Below are 17,032 nucleotides of genomic sequence, written 5' to 3' on the forward strand. Positions count from 1 at the left end.
TACCAGTTCCTATTTTGCCTTTGTCTTGTGTTATGCTAACTTCTATCCTCCCTGCATTCCTTCTTGTTCTAGGAATACATCTATCTGGAGACTGGAAATGTGAGAGCTCAATAACAAGTTTATATTTCACCTGTAAAAATGCAAACATATGTCCAAGAAGGACAAACTTGATTCTCTATGAGAGCCATTTGAGATATCTGAGAGGGCTGAGATGTAGCAGGGAATATTTTGGAATAACTTTGAGATGTGACAAACAAAACAGGGCAGTTTGAGGTCTGCCTGTGTTATGGTAGCCTGCCCTTGGACGTATCACACTTGTTTAGATGGCTAAACTGATTTTTATTAAAGAAAAACATTTCTGCAATGTTTTCCCTTGAATATCTTTGAGTGCTTTAATAGGGCTGGGAGATGCTGAGGAATAATCAACACAGAAGCTGTTCTGTGAATCTTGCAGCATTTGTTTCTATGAATGTAAACTTTCCTTACTCCCTTTTTATCCAGACATCAAAAAGGAAAGAAGAACAAGACAAAGGGAAAGATTGAGGCTTATGCAGAATCCTTTTCTCTATCATTTTTGCCAAAGAAAAGAAGAATTACTATTGCATATAAATAATCAAAAGGAAAGAAGAACAAGACAAAGGGAAAGATTGAGGCTTATGCAGAATCCTTTTCTTCTCTATCATTTTTGCCAAAGAAAAGAATTACTATTGCATATAAATAATTTTTTTTCCCTTTGCCTATTCTAGACGCTTTCACCAGTTCATTGTAATTAGGTGTAAGGTAGTGAAATTATTTATATGTCAGACCTAAGGGACAATATTGTGGTTCACTGTTATTAGGCAGAAGGTACTGAAATGGTTTACATTTCAGACCTAAAAGAAGATGCTGTAATTGTACCATTCTTTTAACAGATGCTTTGACGTTGATTTGAAATTTGGGGAATATGACTTCTGATTATGTAGTTAAAGGCCACCTAAAATAATGAGCAAGACAGGAAGAGAGTTAATGTTTTAAAGATCAGGTGTGCAGGGGTGTTTTTAAGATGTGTCAGAAAGCTGAATCCTGAGCCCAGGAAGGTAACCCAGCACACAGAGGAATTTGGATGATTAAACAAATGATGACTGCTGATGACTGCTGTAATTAGGAGGAGTTTTAAAGCCCCCTTAAAAAGAAATTAAGGGTTTGCAGTGTTGGTAGGAGATCACTGTCTGAGGGATGCACAGTGCCCTGAAGAAGGAGGAGGGGTTCATGTGCAGCCTTGAAGGAGGATGGGGAATCACTGTGGTTCCTGAACACAGCTATGACTGTGCTCAGTGCTCACACAGCCACATGAACTAGGTACTGCTGTTCCAGTGCTTGACTTGGGCAATCTAGAGACAGGTTTGTAGGGGTGCAGTGAGCACAGAGACAAGTGAGATGTATGATTGATTTGAAAATCAGGTTTTGCTGTCCTCAGACTAACTGCTTTTGTAAATACTGACCTTGCCAGTTTGTGGTTCCTTGTCCTGATACAGGAGTGCTTGGAGATACTCTCATGAGAAAGGAATCTCTTCTTGTTCTTGCAGTTTTTTGGATTAAAATCTCCTGGCTCCCTTCTCCCCAAAGTGTATTCTCTTGTATCCATAAGGAGTGTATGTAGCCTTGGCTGGTGGGTCGCCTCTTCATCAACACTGAGACACTAACCTGTGATGAAACTCCACTGATGCAGAGCTCAGGAAAATTGTGTGGTGGACCCAGAATGAGAAGATGTGTAAAAGTCAATGCCAAGGTAAAGCAAACCCTTTCAGATCCCCTCCTTGACAGGCAAGAGTCTGAGGAGTAGCCTGATAGACAGGAACAGTCTGTGGGCATGGCTGGTAGGGCGTGGCTCTCAGGGCTGTACTGGCTGCACCATGCAATGCTCCAGGGCTGCAATCCTGAGGACAACAGCAGGGACTAAGTTGGCTCACAGTGGGGAGTCAGGAATTTTGTTTAAAAGTATTCATGCAGGCGAGTGTCAGATGTGTGGTGCAGCAGCTGTGTCTCACAGTGTGAAGTCTATGTCACCCATCCTCCTGAGGGATAAACCCCCTTGATAGCCGCCAGCAGCTCTGTGTTTCCATTTAATGGGCAGTGTCCCTGCACTGCTGATTGCCATGAGGAACTTCTGGAGCACTGTGGAAGTAGAAATGCTAGGGTGTAAGCAGCTTCCTGACTGAACCTCCACCCAGCCTCCTGAAGCAGTAATCACTGTGTAACCTCTGTGATAAACCAGTTCCTGTGCTGAAGAAAGAATCCAGACTGGCCTGAGTGGTCTGGCAGGACTGTGTGTGTGACAGATGTGTACAATTTGTACCCCACTGTTTGTCTTTCACACAGCACCTCTAAGGGAGTGTAAACCTTCTTCTATCCACCCTGCAAACAGCTCTCACAGCAGCAGAACCTGTTCTTCTGTAAATCAGTGGCTGCTCTCCTGACCTGACCCAGATTTGTACTCCAGTTATTCCCTGGTGGGATGGAGGAGCCAGCAGCTTGCTCTGGGTTTGAACAACATTGTACACATCCTAAAATACCTGACACATGATGCTCTGTACACAGGCTGCTAGTGTCAGAGTGCTTGTGCACACTGGTTTTCAGTGTCTGTGAGGCTGTGCTTTAGAAATTGGGCATTTCACTGAATTACCTGCACTGTGAGCAGGCAGATCATTTAATCATTTGTTGAGCAAGTGAGAAAGCACTGCAGAGAAAGGCCAAGAAGGCCTGGGCTTGATAATGTAGCCTGGAAAGACAATGAAAAGTGATACTTAATTAGACCCGACTTTCTGAGGTTATCTTTGAATGCTCGTCTTTCTCTCCATCATTATTTCAGCTTAGAAAATACATTTCTCATGGAAGCCAATGTTGTTTTCCACTACTTTTGCCATTTATGTTGGCTAGAGAAACACAGCTAGTATGAAAAGACATTTATTGTTAGTCTACTTAAAAGTTTTAGCAGTGTGCTCAGAGAGTACTTGTCAATTACAATTATGCTAAAAATTATAAACAATATTATCTAGAGTATTAGAGAGAAAGGGTCCAAACTAATACATAAAAGCACTTTATCTGCTGAAACTTTCCAGGGTACCAGATTCAGAGGTGCTGTCTGTCCCCCAGGAGAAGGGGAAGGGCTGCAGGTATCATGGGCCCAACAAGTCCTTTGCTCCAGCAGCACAATGGTGGGAGGATGGTCATGGTGATTCTGCCTTCTCCTCTGCTGGAGTCCACCTTGGGCTGCTTCTACCCCATCTTCAAGGCTCCTCTTGCAGTGCTCCTCAGTCCTCAGAGCTGGGTGCATTGCACTGGCCCAGGCAGAGCTGTGCACAGCTGGCAGAGCTGCTCCTGGCCCTCCTGGCTGCTGTGAGTGATGTTTCCCTGCCCCAAGGTCAGCTCCTCTGTTGATGCAGCAGCTGCCTGAGGGGGAGTAGCTCATAGCACTGGGGCTGCTGGGTCCCTGCATGTCCCAACCAAAGCAAGGTTCACAGACCTCTCTCTCAGGTTTTGCAGGTCTGTTTCTGGCAGTGGCCAAGCTGTGTTTCATGGGCTATAGGCAAACAGACCCCATCTGCCACCCCATGGGCAAGAGCTGTCACACACGAGTCCAGCAAGGATGTCACAAACCCTCCTGTGGCTCAAGGCTCCTACCAGGACCGAGCAGCTGATCTTCTTGGAGGCATTTGCTCTTTCCTACCTGGTCTTGCCTCGTGTGAGTCTGTAGCTCTTGACTTAGGTGGATGGCTGCTGCTTGGTTTTTGTAATATTTTATAGCCAGTTAAATAGTTTGCACAATTAACTGAATTCCTGCAATTCCCAGGATTACACTTCTAGACTTCTAGCCTAGTTAAAAATTTCAGTAGGTGATGGGAGTGCCAACAAGGAAGGATTTACACCGAGTATGATGGCCAGCATCTTTTATTGCTGTTGTAGGAAGAGCAACTTGCTCATTTTTGTGACATACTGCAAACCTTGCTTTGGTGCCCGTGAGACTACAAAAATTACAGGTAGATGCTGTAATCTGCAACAACTGGTCAAAACCCAGCCCAAATGTACACAGTTCAAAAGTTTCTTTGTTCAGTGCACAGTTAAAAAGTTTCTAGCAATTTTAGTGTCACTTGTAAAAATATTTTGTCATTAAAATCATACATTTAAATTAAAGTCACATTAAACAGTCATGCATTACCAGATAACTTAGACATGCAGAGGTGATTTCTGGATTCTGGAGATACACACAAACACAGCTGGATCCCATATAAGTGATTACATTCCCACTGGAAACCAAAGGGTATATTTCATATTCACCTCTGGCTAGAGCCAGTTCTAAACTGATTATCTTTTTGTAAGCAATTTGCACATGTAAGTGCTCCTTGCTTGCTGGTGTCCCTGCAGAGAGGCAGCTGGGAGCACTCCACCTTGCTGGGCTGCTTGACATGGCCAGTGTGCAGCTCTCATCTCAGCAAACCTCCTGCTGTCAGTGTCTAAAGTCACCTCCTCATCTCCTCCATAACAAAATTAACTTTTTCATCAGCACACTACATGTATCATCCATGCAGTGATTTGATATCCCCACCACTGGGGACCTTCAGCTTTCCACCTATCCCAGCACCATCAATTTATACATAGGTGCTCTAAACTAAAAACTGTGCAAAGCTACACTAAGTGTATATATTTTTGAAATATAATTTACCTTACTAAAAATTTCTATACTTCATCTTTTCTTTTGTTCATCTTTTCTTCTCACAGTATCCAAAAATACTTAAGTTTTTCAGCTGTGTGTTTCCTGTTTCACATATACAGGTGCTCTACCAGTCAGGATCATTACCAATAACAGGAAGTATGTCCATACTCATCTAGGGAAACTAGATTTCTAGATGTCTCTTTTTTGGAGATGATGACCCCTTTAAAATGGATCAAGTTTTTCCTTGTCACCACAGCTTGTTAATTCTTTTCTCTTACTTGAGCTTCATTAATAGCAACTGTTCTAAAAAAAGGAGATTATATTTTTCCACACATCAATGCATGTATGATAACAAAGGAAAATAAAAGCAAGAAAGCAAGCACTAAGCATCATACAATTAATAATATCTGTAATTTGGAATTGTTACTTATTCTTCTGTGCTACCTATGGAAGACAAAACAGCAAAGATTGTTATGAATAATTATCTCAGTTAAACAAGGTAGAAAACATATACACCCATAGAATTTTTGATGACATTAAGGATCTAATAAACTGCATCTTCACATATTTTTGTACAATTTATTAGCTTATGTTTTTAAACAGTTGCTCACCAATCCTCCATCATAATTGCTTCAGCTGCTCCCATCATATCTCTACCACAGAATAACTTTATATTTTGATTTAAAATTATTACATTAATATGTATACTTTACCATGATAATTTACCAAAATAATTACATTAATGTGTATACTTTACCATACACTTACTTCCTTTTTTTTTTACTTCTCTTTTTCCCCACTCTAAGAAAAAAACACTGGTGTTAATGCACCAACCATGCATCACACATTTAACTTTTTGCTTTCAGAGTGAATTCTGTCCCAAGTCAATTAGAATATTTTATCATTAATAACCATCCCCTCAAAACTTTATAGGTAGATACATAATCTGCCATTTTCCAGGTTGTAACTTTTTGAGCAATTAGTTCACATTCCTCTGTTTTAATCCTTTTTTCCTTTTTTTTTTTGATACCACTCCTAAATGTCTTTGCTGCACATGCTTCCACGTGCTTTTGTGAGAACACACTACTGAATTTAACAAGACTAATGCTAAACATGAGCTGCTTAATTTTGTTGGTACCTCTTGAATTTGCTCTGCTTTTATCTCTTGATTTCTCTGCTTTGCCTCTGACAGCAGATAGGTATTATTTTTTTTTAAATGGTGGGCTTTTTTTCTTTTTGTAATCCCAAATCCTTTTGGATTACCTACAGAAGACCCAGAAAGAAGATGTTATTCTTTCCTCCATGATTGGGACTCCTGTAACCATTTCTGCACAGCCCTTCATACCTAGAGCTCATTCCCAGTCCTAGTGCTGCACATCCCTACTCACAAGTGCAACAGCACAGCTGTTATCACAGCTCCAGTGTTTTATCAGTCCTAAAAGCTTTCATTTCCCCCAAAATAGCTTCTGCTAACTTGGCCTGAGCAGCATTTCACACTGCTGCCCAGACTCAGGGCAGCAGAGTGGGTGCCGAGTTGGCTGTGGCAGCGCTCAAGCAGCCTCTGCTTTACTGCAGCCCTGACTTGTTCCTGCTGGAAAAGTCAACTTTTCCCTCTGTGTTTCTCCTTTAAAAACAAGCAAACCCAAACCCCCTTAACACTTCACTCCTGCATTTCTCTCCCCAGAGGAGCCGTCTCAATTTGCACCAGGCACGCTCTGGTGCCCCAGCTGTATGCGTGACAGACATGGACGATACCTCGAGGGCCCTGCTTCCCATCTCCCAGTAATCCTTTTTTCCGAGCCTTCCCCAGTGTGGGAGCCTTCCCCAGTGGTCCGGTTTTGGTCCGCCCTCGAGCCCGGGGAAGAGGGGGACTGTCTGCTCTAGGCTAAGATAGGGAGGGCAGGAGCCCCGGGCTCGCTTCCCTCTCTTCTCCCGCTGATCTCCAGCAGGCGATCCAACAGAAGCCTGGTGGGAGCGTTATCCCAGCGGGCCATGTCCTCCCCCTGCCTCCGAAGCTCCCTCCATATCTCCATTCGTATCGTGCTTAACTCCCTGCTGGCCACGGTATTATGCACCACAAATCGGGGGGCTGCACTGTACTGCCACTGTCTCTTGTCCTGCCACTTTCCTCTCGTCCCTCTTCCCAGGAAGGGGCTCTGGGGGCTCACAGCAGCAGAGGCAGTGCTCTGCAGCACCTCTGCGTCCCGCATATCCCTGGAGCTTTCCCTTCCTCTCCCGGATCCCCCTCTGCCCTCCCTTGCCCAGACACTCCCTGCCGACTGCTCTCTCCTCCCCTGGGTGCCCCTGGGTCTGAAGTGGCGAGGAGCTGGGCCAGCGGTGGTTCTTCCCTCCCTGAGAGCCTGTTCTGCCTGCGGCTGCCTGCTTCCCTCCCTGCCCTGCTCCGCTACTCCCCTCTCCCTCTTCCCAGACACTGGAGCGCAGGTAGGCGGAACGGGATTTGCTTTAAATCTTTCTGGCCTCTCAAAAACTACTGACTGTGGGCTCGCAGGCTTACACTCCTCTGTGGAGGGGCTTCCATCGGGATCAACCCACTCCTTTCCATCCCAGTGCTCATCATCCCTTCGATGGGGTGTTTTTGTGACAGCCCTGTGCTTCGCCTCTAATGCGGCTTTTAACTTTTCTATCTTGACCTCACAGGCCCGGTGGTCTGTGCCCCTCTCTTTTAGGCTCTGTATTTTTTGCACCAGTAATTGGATTGTTCCTTGTGCCTCCTCTACGGCTTTTGTACTGATGGCTACTTTTTCCTTCAATGCCTGATTTTCATTCAAAATGGCCTTTTTTTGTTCACACACCTCTTGATACTGGAGAACACTTCGCACTTTTTCCATGGCCACAGCTCTTTCTTGAGTTATACCCTCCTCTAGTTTAAGCTGCTGAGCCTTTATTTCTTCTTTCAGTTTCTTGTTTTCCTCCCTTAGCTTCTGAATTTCTACCTGGGCTGCCTGTTTTTCTTCAGCTAAGCTTTTGGCAACTAACCACACAGCCCACGCTCCTGCACATTTTAAGGATTTTTGGGAGAAGAGTTTACACTTGGTCATCTCTTTTAATTTGGCAAACTCTAGGTCAGCCTGCTGCATACTTCTGCAAGAGTTTGGACCCCAGGGGTTTGTTCCCCACTGAGTAACCCAATTTGCCAGCTCTGACATCTTTTTATCTTCTCTAAAGGTATTTTAGACTTTACAGAAAGGTCTGTTTACAAACTACAGCTCAAGCAGGTTGAGAGAAGATGGCAGAGCCTCACCCAAATCTGGGCTTGCTCCTCTGTTGTTTTTCTAGTGTACTTCTTCCCTCCAGAAAGTTTTCTCAACCAAGAAATCCCCTAAGCAGGGATTTCTAATTTATCTTTTCTCAGAGACAAGGCAGAGAGCTTTCATTCCTCTGTCCAAGGATGCTTAGAGGCATCCTTTGAACATTTCTCTTCCCTAGGTGGGAGGAAGGCTTTCAAACCTGCTGGGTTCCCCACTTCAATATTTTCAACTAGTCTGTGTTGCCCCCAAAACCAGGTGCCATGCTTTCAGCAAGACACTTGAGGCTGTGTGAACACAGAGCAGCCTTGGTGCTGGTTGTCTCTGACTGCCACAGGATGGCACCCAAAAAAAGGCTCTCTCAGAAGGGCTACTCACAAAAATGCCATAAGGGCTCCCCAGAGCGCTGCTGCCTTCTCTGCGGGTTCTGTGCACCAGAGGACATGGGCTGGGGAAACACCTCACACAGGAGAATCAATCTGCTGTTTGACTACTTCAGAGTTCTAACAGCCTGATCAAAGAGTGTTAATCAATCCACTTACAGTGCTCAGTGATATTATCTAGGCTATTAGAGGAAAAGGAGATAAAAGCGAAAATCAATCCTTTATCAGTATCAAATCCACCCCCTCCCTTGTCTGCTATGCCTTTCCCCAGTTCATGCTCACCCCTCCTCTGCCCAAGGATGGCTGCAAGCTTCCTGGCACAAGTCCCTCACCTCCAAGGAGCGCAGTGCTGACGATGGAACCCCTCTGTCTGCCTCTCCAGAGTGCTGCTGGTGGGATTCTGCCTCCTCCTCTTCTGCTGGAGTCCACCCGGGGCTGTCTGTGTGGTGCCCTAAGGCTCCCCTCGCCCTGCTCCTCCTCCCCCAGATCTGGGATGTGGGCACTGACCCTGCAGGCAGAGCTGTGCACACCTTGCTGAGCTGCTCCTCTCCCTCCCTGCTGCCCCCGAGTGCAGTCTGCCAGCCCCAAGGCCGTGTCCCCGCTGATGCAGCAGCTGCCCCTGGGGGAGTAGCTCACAGCACCAGTGCTGCTGCTATCACCCTGTGCCAGAGGTTTCAAGGCCCCACTGCCCTCCCCTACCTGCAATTTTCCTGCTGGCTCAAGGAGAGATTGCCATGCTCCCACTGCTCTGTAAAAATACAGCCGAGACATGCTGCTGGAGAGCTTTTGGCACCCCTTGGACCAGGGGAAGCAAAACTGAGCGCTGAGGGGTGAATCCCTGAGTCCTTAGACAAAGCTCTCCAAGAGCTCCCTGCATGGCAGGTCCCAAAACCTCATGGCCAACCTCTAGCACAGTCTGTGGGTCATGGGCATGCCTTGCACCACCATCACCCTGCTGCATTCCCCAAGAGCTCTGTGCTTTGCTACAACAGCCACAGAAACAGAGGCACAAAGGCCTTGTGCTTTGCCCTGACCTCAAAGACCATCACTGATGCTCCTCAGCGTTTTCACCAGGAGCTGCAAGGAAAGCAGTGGCTCTTTGGGGGCTCAATGGGACCATGGCTGATGGCCTGTCCTGCCCCCATGGCCAAAGAAATCCATCAGGCAGTGCTGGCAGCAAGGGTGATAATCCTACACTGAAACAATCCCTCAAATAAGCAAAACCAGAGAAATATTTGAAGTTCAGCAGTTATTAAAACACATAAATCCCTGCTCATAAACCCCACCGTCCCCACAGATCAATGCTTTGAGAGACATCTGAAGCTTTGTAAACTAGAAGAGGTAATAGGATTAAAGCCGCAATATGACAAGACAGCTAATTTTTAATTATTTCTAACTCCTTTCTAATTTCTACTTCATCCTGAATATTTAAAAACCTTTCCAAATGTATTTCACAGGTTTCAATAACAACCTAGTAACTGGATGTGGCATTATAGCAATTTATAATCACCTCCCAAAATGGGGATCTAAATTAATCTTTCTACATCTCATTAGTTTAGCTATCAGAGATCTTTTACAAGATAATTGGCTTTCAGTGGCTTTAATTTAATTTAATTTATTAATATCTTACATTTATATTTCATAGATGCTGTTTTAATTATTGAACTGATACATCTCAGAAACATAACTCTTTTACACAGCACAAAACTTTTGCTTTTAGGGCTCTAGAGCCTTTTAAAGATGTTTTAATGATAAATAATAAGTCCTTGTTTGTGTTTGCCTTTAGAGTGGATATCCATTTACTTTTGCCTTAGGTTCTCGCAGAGGAAAATTAGATCTTATTTTGGAACATCCTGTTTTGCAGATGAGGCTGCCTTTATTGTTAAACCAAAGCTTGTTCCAAGTGTGTAATGCCATAAAGGCACAAACGAGGGGAGGCAGGAGTAGCAGAAAGGATGTGGAATAAGGAGCCAATTCACAGTTGGCAGGTATTTGTGTAAATTATTCATTGGGCAGCAGAGTTAGGGAAGCTGAGGTCTCCCATGGTGTTGTGTCCCATGGCTGAGCTCCCCAGTGCTGGCACCAAAGCTGCCCTGCCTGGAGCTTCTCTTGCACCCTTCAGGTGCTTGCCCTACCTGCACCCACACCACCTGCTGGGTCTGGGGGCTCCCCACCACCCCCCTGGCTAATTAATCTGCAGCAACACAGTGTGTGGAGGCTTCCAGCCTGCCAAAAACTTCGGCTGAAATGTCCTCACCGAATCAGTGAGGACAGACAAGCACGCTGCACAGCTGACCCCAAGAACATCCTTCCTTCAGAAACCAGCCTAAAAATATGTTCCCTCCTAGAGCAGAATAGCAGCGTTGAAACATCTGACAGCAAATGTGATGATGATAATTGATGCTTAATGAATAATCCAGGGTAGCTTTAATATTTAACTTCATAGAATACCTTTTGTCCCCAGGAGCTCAACCAATTTATAAAAGGTGTACTTTTCCCCTGCAGTGCCTTCTTTAACCATGAAATACACGGTTTCAGGGGACCAGCTACACGACTGGCCTGCACTGGGCAGGTTGCACAGCACTGCAGCAGAGAGGGCCTTTGTCCCTTTGTCCTGCTCCAGGACCTGCTTGGAGTAAGGCCATCTGCAACACCTGGGTTGGGGCAATCCCAGACATGAGTAGAGGCAGGCAGAAGAACTCCTTGAGAGCAGCCCCACTGAGGTCTTAGGGGTTCTCATGGGTGCATCATGAGCAGCACCGTCAGTGGGTTGAGGGAGCGGATCCTGCCCCTCTGCTCTGCCTTTGTGAGACCCCACCTGGAGTTCTGGGCCCAGCTCTGGGGTCCAGCAGAGAGACATGAACCTCTTAGAGACAGTTCAGGAAGGTCAGAAAGACACTCAGAGGGCTGGGGCACCTCTCCTATGAAAAGAGGCTGAGAGATCTGGGGCTGTTCAGCCTGGAGAAGGCTCCAAAGAGACCCCAGAGCACCTTCAAGTACTTAAAGGGGACTTAATAAAAAAAGGGAGAGTGACCTTTTTAAATGGGCAGACTGGGATAGGACAAGGGGAAATGGTTGTAAACTAAAAGGGGAGCAATTTAGGTTAGAAGTTAGGAAGGAGCTCTTTGCTTAGAGGATGGTGAAGTACTGGCACAGGGTGCCCAGAGAAGCTGTGGATGCCCCTTCCCTGGAAGTGCTCAAGGCCAGGTTGGATGGGGCTTTCAGCAACCTGGTCTAGTGGAAGGTCCAGGGTCCCTGGACCTGACAGGAGTTTAGAACTAAGTGACCTTTAAGGCACCCTCCAACCTGCACCATTCTCCATTTCTATGAATTTACCTCAGGCCTGTGCCTGTCAGAGGCCAGGCCCCACAGAGCTGAGCACTTCCAGTCCTCTGGTGGGAATGAATTTCCACCCTCACCCTGCTCAGGGGGGGCCACTTTCCAGGTGTGAGCTGTGCTCCTGAGCGCTGCCCATGGAGGAGCTTTGCTCTGACACGGTGCGGGAGCAGCCGAGGGGCCGCAGCGATGCCTTGTGAAGGCTGACCTGGAACAGAGACTAGACGGAGCTAAAGAATAAAGTAGGGATTTATTAAAAGGCCTAAATAGATCCACCTTGGGCAGCACAACCCAAAATGGTCACAAAATGCCTGACCAGTCATGGGGTCTCACGCTTTTGTAAGTTTTGGTCCATTAGCATATTGGAGCTAATTGTCCAATTACAGCTTTAGCCCATGAAGTCCCATCCTTCTTGTTTTTCTCTCTTCATTCCACCGTTGTTTATGCTCTTGGGCCTGAGATCTGGATCAGCTGTCCTTGGGTCCCCAGCTAGAGAAGGAATTGTTTTGCCTACCTGTTCTGTGAAGAGAGCTTGCTGTCCCCTAATATGAAGCCTGGACTTAGACGCTAAAGCAGAGCATAGTCTGAAAAACATAAAAGCTAAAACCTGAGGCATCAGCAGAAGCTGGCAGCACAAAACCCGAACCTGGAGATGAGGAGGGGGCCCTTGCAGCCCCCCACGCCTCCGTTCCATGGGGCACACGATGGGGGCCGGCCGGAGGGGCCCGCGGCGGGCTCTGAGGGCGGCCGGGCGCGGAGCTCCGGCTCGGCCGGCGGGCTCGGCACGGGACGAGCGGGAAAAGCGGCCCAACACCCCCCTCTGCTGTCGGCACGGGCTCCCGCACCGCTGCTGCCGCCCCGCAAAAACCCCCGGCCGGGCTCATTTGTCCCGCTAAAGCATGAGACAAGTGTGTATCGGAGGAGAGCAACAACCATCGGCAGCGGCTGCTCGTGTCATGTAAGTACTTGAAGCCGCGGGTGAAGCCAGGTTTGCGTTTAGGCACGCGTGGATAAAAGCCATGGCAGTTTTTACTTAACATCCCTTCCTCCCTGTCTCCAAAAGAAACAAGCTGCTTCTCTTCAAAGTTACTCTGCCATGCAGCTTCTGCCAAATTTGCTCTTGCAAGCCGTGACTTCTTTGGACACAAGGCTGGTCCCCTGGTGTTGGGCCTTGCTGGGTGTGGAGGGCAGGAGGCCGTAAAACAAGGCAGATATGTTCCTGTTTTACTGTCATGTTGGTTTGGGCCAGTTCTACAGAGTGGCCTTTTTTATTTTAGACACATGTCAACATTTTAAAATTACTTTATTCATAAAAGAAGGCTGCATGTTTTTCTTCTTTCTATCCCCACTACAAGCGCCCCATGCTGATTCTGTTTTTTCTTGTAAAACCTGCTGCAACGAGGACTTTTTTGATAATGCAGCCATTCTTGAGAGCACCCCTAAGCCATGAGGGGTGTCTTCCAGCTGCCACATTCAGGGCCTAGGAGAAGGCACCTCAGTGAATCTTGAAGAGCTCCACTGAGCCCATGGTGCTGCAGCTGCTGCAGGTCAGGCTGGGACAATTTTTCCTTCTCCAGGAGGCTCCCGACGTGGCTCACCCACAGTTCACGGCTCCTCCTTGATGGCTTGTTATTAAAACTGTACAAATACGAAATTCTTTCCCCTATTAATCAAATCAGGAAGAAGGTCAAGTGGGTTCATTTTAGATCAGTCAGAAGCGAACATTTCTGGTAGTTTGGTTTGCTCAGCAAAATGAAAGAACTTCCCTGAAAGGAGTTTGAAGCCAGCCAGGGCTTCTTTGTATTTGGGTTTAACCCTAATGTCTGAAGCACTGGTGTGACTGTCTGCTGACTTGGGGTGACATTTGCAAACATTCCCCTTTAGTCCAAACCAACCTTTTTTTAGTGAGTAAATGATTGGTCCTGCCATGACCCTGTGCTCTATTCCTATACTAGCCAGAGAGGCCCAAGTGTCACCCAGGGTCAGCTCGTGACTTTGGCATCATGTGCTCTTGCCCCAGACAGGCAGAAAGGCAAGTGTGTGATTTCTAGACAGCTAGGAGACTTCTCTTCCAAAAATACATGAAGAAGTCCTCAGCTGCCACCAGGTCTAGCTGTTCAGGAGCAGGGATGAGCAAGAGGTCCAGAACATGAGCCAAGGTCTGGATCTGCCCTTCTATGCTTCCACCACTGCAATGTGAGCATTTTTTCTGTCCTGCCAAGAGGCAGGGCAGAGAGCGTTCCTCATTGATTAAAAAAGGCAAATCAAGGTCTCATTAGGTGCACTCCAGTTAGGGACTGGGACAGGGATCTCACTCATTTGGGAGGCGAGATACATGAAGTAAAACAAAAAAATTATCTTCCTTACAGCCTGCTCTTGTTCCTCTCTGCTAAATAAATTTCCTGGAGCCAGAGTCAAGTTCTGCATCCTATGACTCCTGCTTCAGGGATCTTAAAATTCCTACTGATTTCAGTGGGATTGGGCTCAAGCTGCTGGACCAGCAGGGAGCTCGTCCCTGGGTGGCAGCTGTCCCTGTGTGCTGCAGCGGGGCTCCCCAGCCCCCAGGACAGCATATTCCTGGCTGTACCAGAGCACAGTACATCGTGTTTCGTCCTTGCAAAAGGTTGTTATAAATGGTTTCATTTCAAGGGAGCTCAATTAAATCTGGGAACTCTTGCAACAAGTTCACTCCTAATTGTGGCTCGGAGACTGCAGTAGTCAAAAGACAAACGGATGGTGAGGAGAAAAAGCAAACAACAGCAGGCATTTCCATGGTGTCCTCTTTGCTCCTTATTAACTGTGCCCTGTCACGTACGGAGTACTTCGAGCGCTTCACCTGTCACTTCCAAGACTGTCACATTTCTCTTCCTAAGTTTCCATGTCTTTTAGGGAAGAAGCTGAGTACACTACTTGCCAAAGGCACCATCCCATTGCCTTTGGGAGACAAGAAATTCTGAAAACAGACATTGCTGCCCCTGAAACTGACCTGCAGCTTTTGAGCTCCTTCCCCAGGCCACAGGAGATCAGTCCTCACCAATGATTTCTAGCTAAGCACAGTAATAAAACCCACAGGACATCAGTCTGGCAGATGCTTTTTAATGGGACCTGATTGTCCTGAGTCCTGAGAGTGGCCTGGTTTCTTGGGGATTACAGCTGGCCTTGTTTCAACTTTCATCTCAGCTGAATGTGATCACCAAAGTCAGGTCAGTTCTCGGAGTGGGTGGTCTCTGTGCAAGCCATTCCTCACAGTGAAAACCAGCATGTTGCTCCTTTCTCCCAGGGCTGGTCCTGGCCCTGGGACTGCCTTTCTGCAAGGCAAAGTAAGACCTTTATTTTCCTTTCTCCATTTTCTTCAGCTATAATAATACACCTGTGGATAGGATTATTATAAACAACGTCATTAAATTGTGCCTTGGTCTTTGCTGCTTTCTTTGCAGTGACTCATTCTGCAATTCTTACAAATACAGGTCAAACAGGAGCCAGAATTCAGCAATCACAGTCCTGGCTCTTCCCCATCCTAAATGCTGACCCCCCCAAAGGCAGTGGGAAGGACTCTCCTGTAGATCCAGAGACCTGAGGTTCCTTAGCATCTCCTCCCTCCAGTTAAAGCAACAGCAAACTGGTTGCTGGTTCCCTGTCAGCTTTAAGCAGTGGGTTTTGTTCTTTGGGAGCAGCCCCACGTTGTGTTTCAGCAGCCTTGGTGCAGGGGCAAGGCTTGGCCAAGTAAGGAATTGGGCTGGTTTTCCCCCTCCTCGTCTGCCAAGCCCCTGTGCCACCGCGCTCACGTGTTGTGTCTGGGAGCGGGTGACAGCTCACATAATGCAGACTGGCAGGTGACCACGGGAAATGCAGCACGGGTCACGTCTCTGCAAGCCAGGCTCAGCCTAAGTCTCCCAAGATGCGTCACTAAGAGTCTTAGGGCTAAATCCCTCCCTGCCGAAGTGCAGCCGGCAGCAGCCCTGCAGCAGGGATGCGCTCGGCCCCCACTCCCGCCCAGATGTGGCCATAGCTCTCTGCATTGGTGGCACAACATGCCAAACTGCTTGTTTGCTCTCCTTAACCAGGGCTTAACCTTCCAGGAGCCCAGAGCAATGGAAAAGATTTTACCTTTCTGTACCTGAGAGCAAGGAATGCAGCTGAGGAGCAAGACCCTGCCATGCTGCCTGCAGATTGTCAGGAGATTGTGACCACCAGCTTTGAGGGAGCTGTGATACGGGGAGTCTCACTTAGAAAAAACACAGCGGGGCTTCACACCACCCTGGGTGCAGTGCTCTTACAGGCAGGGAAAGGGACAAGGGCTGGGAAGCTAGCTGGCCTTTTGGCAGACAGGGGTTACAGCTGCCTCCCTGTGTGCCGTGCCTTTGCTGGGGGCACGCACTGGCACAGGGAAAGGCTGACCTTTGGGTGGCCATTCCTCATGGCAACTTTTTTACAAAAACAGCCAGCACTATCTAAACTTCTCTCCCACAACTGTCCCCATGTGTACCTGGCCCTGTCCTAAATATACAGCTCTTATGTTTTGCCAGTCAGATCCCAGCCACCCATCCATCTTGTATTCATCCCTCCCCATCCCTGCCTTTCCTTCTCCCGTCCTCTCCTGCGACCATTACTAAACTGATCTCACCAGTCTCCATGTGGATTTCTTGCTAGCTGGAGGCAGGTCCTCACACATATCCTGGGCAGGCCAGGCCTATTTCTGCCCCATTCCCATTCTCCCCACACCTGAGAAGCTTACACCCTCCCAGAGCAGAGGCAGGACAGCCCAGTGCCCGGCAAGGCAAGTGACAGCACCTCTCATGTGACAGTGAGAGGGAGGCCTTATCCTTTCTTTCCCCTGTGAGAAAAAGGTAGGAATAACATGCACAGCCCCTCCAGACTGAGCAGACACCCTTGCAATATTGCCCTGCTGCCCACAGCAGCACAGACAAAGGGCCTTGTTCCACATGGACAGCAGCTTTGGAAACATTTAGTAATTAGTGCCAGAAACAGCAAAGCTGAGAGCATTCCTGAAACTGCTCATTAAATGCCCAGGTCCTTAGAGTCCTGTTGCTGCCTGATGGCTTCCCGCACACACCAGGGCCACACAGGGGACCAGGCTGCCCCAGCTCCCTCCTGCCCACACTCTGGCCACCAGGCTCAGCTCTCCCCGCTCTGTCGGGTGCCTCGTCCCCACTCTGAGGAGCTGTGTCCTTTCACCTGGAGATGGCCATGTGGTCAATGCCCAGCAGATGCAGCATCTCCAGCTGGGTGGGTGCTGGCCCGTTTCCTCTCCTCCTCAAGGATTTCTGCAGTGGTGGGGACTGTGCTCAGACCCAGTGCCCCGTGGCTTTGTGAACAAGGCAGGTGTGTTTGTGGGG

General features: G+C 47.7%; 1 long non-coding RNA gene across 2 annotated transcripts; it reads right to left on the reverse strand.

The window, feature by feature from the left end:
- Positions 1 to 14,755: 14,755 nt before the first annotated feature.
- On the reverse strand, positions 14,756 to 16,385 carry LOC120501383. 2 transcript variants are annotated; one of them, XR_005627270.1, is made up of 2 exons: positions 16,300 to 16,385; positions 14,756 to 15,045 (listed from the first exon to the last, which is right to left on the reverse strand). It is a non-coding gene; the product is annotated as an uncharacterized LOC120501383 (long non-coding RNA). The 2 variants fall into 2 exon arrangements; XR_005627271.1 differs by having other exon boundaries at positions 14,756 to 14,983; positions 16,300 to 16,374.
- Between the last annotated feature and the right edge of the window lie 647 nt (positions 16,386 to 17,032).

This window comes from Passer montanus, unplaced genomic scaffold, assembly GCF_014805655.1.
Source record: "Passer montanus isolate IOZ18808 unplaced genomic scaffold, ASM1480565v1 scaffold2, whole genome shotgun sequence".
In the NCBI taxonomy this organism is placed as follows: domain Eukaryota; kingdom Metazoa; phylum Chordata; class Aves; order Passeriformes; family Passeridae; genus Passer; species Passer montanus.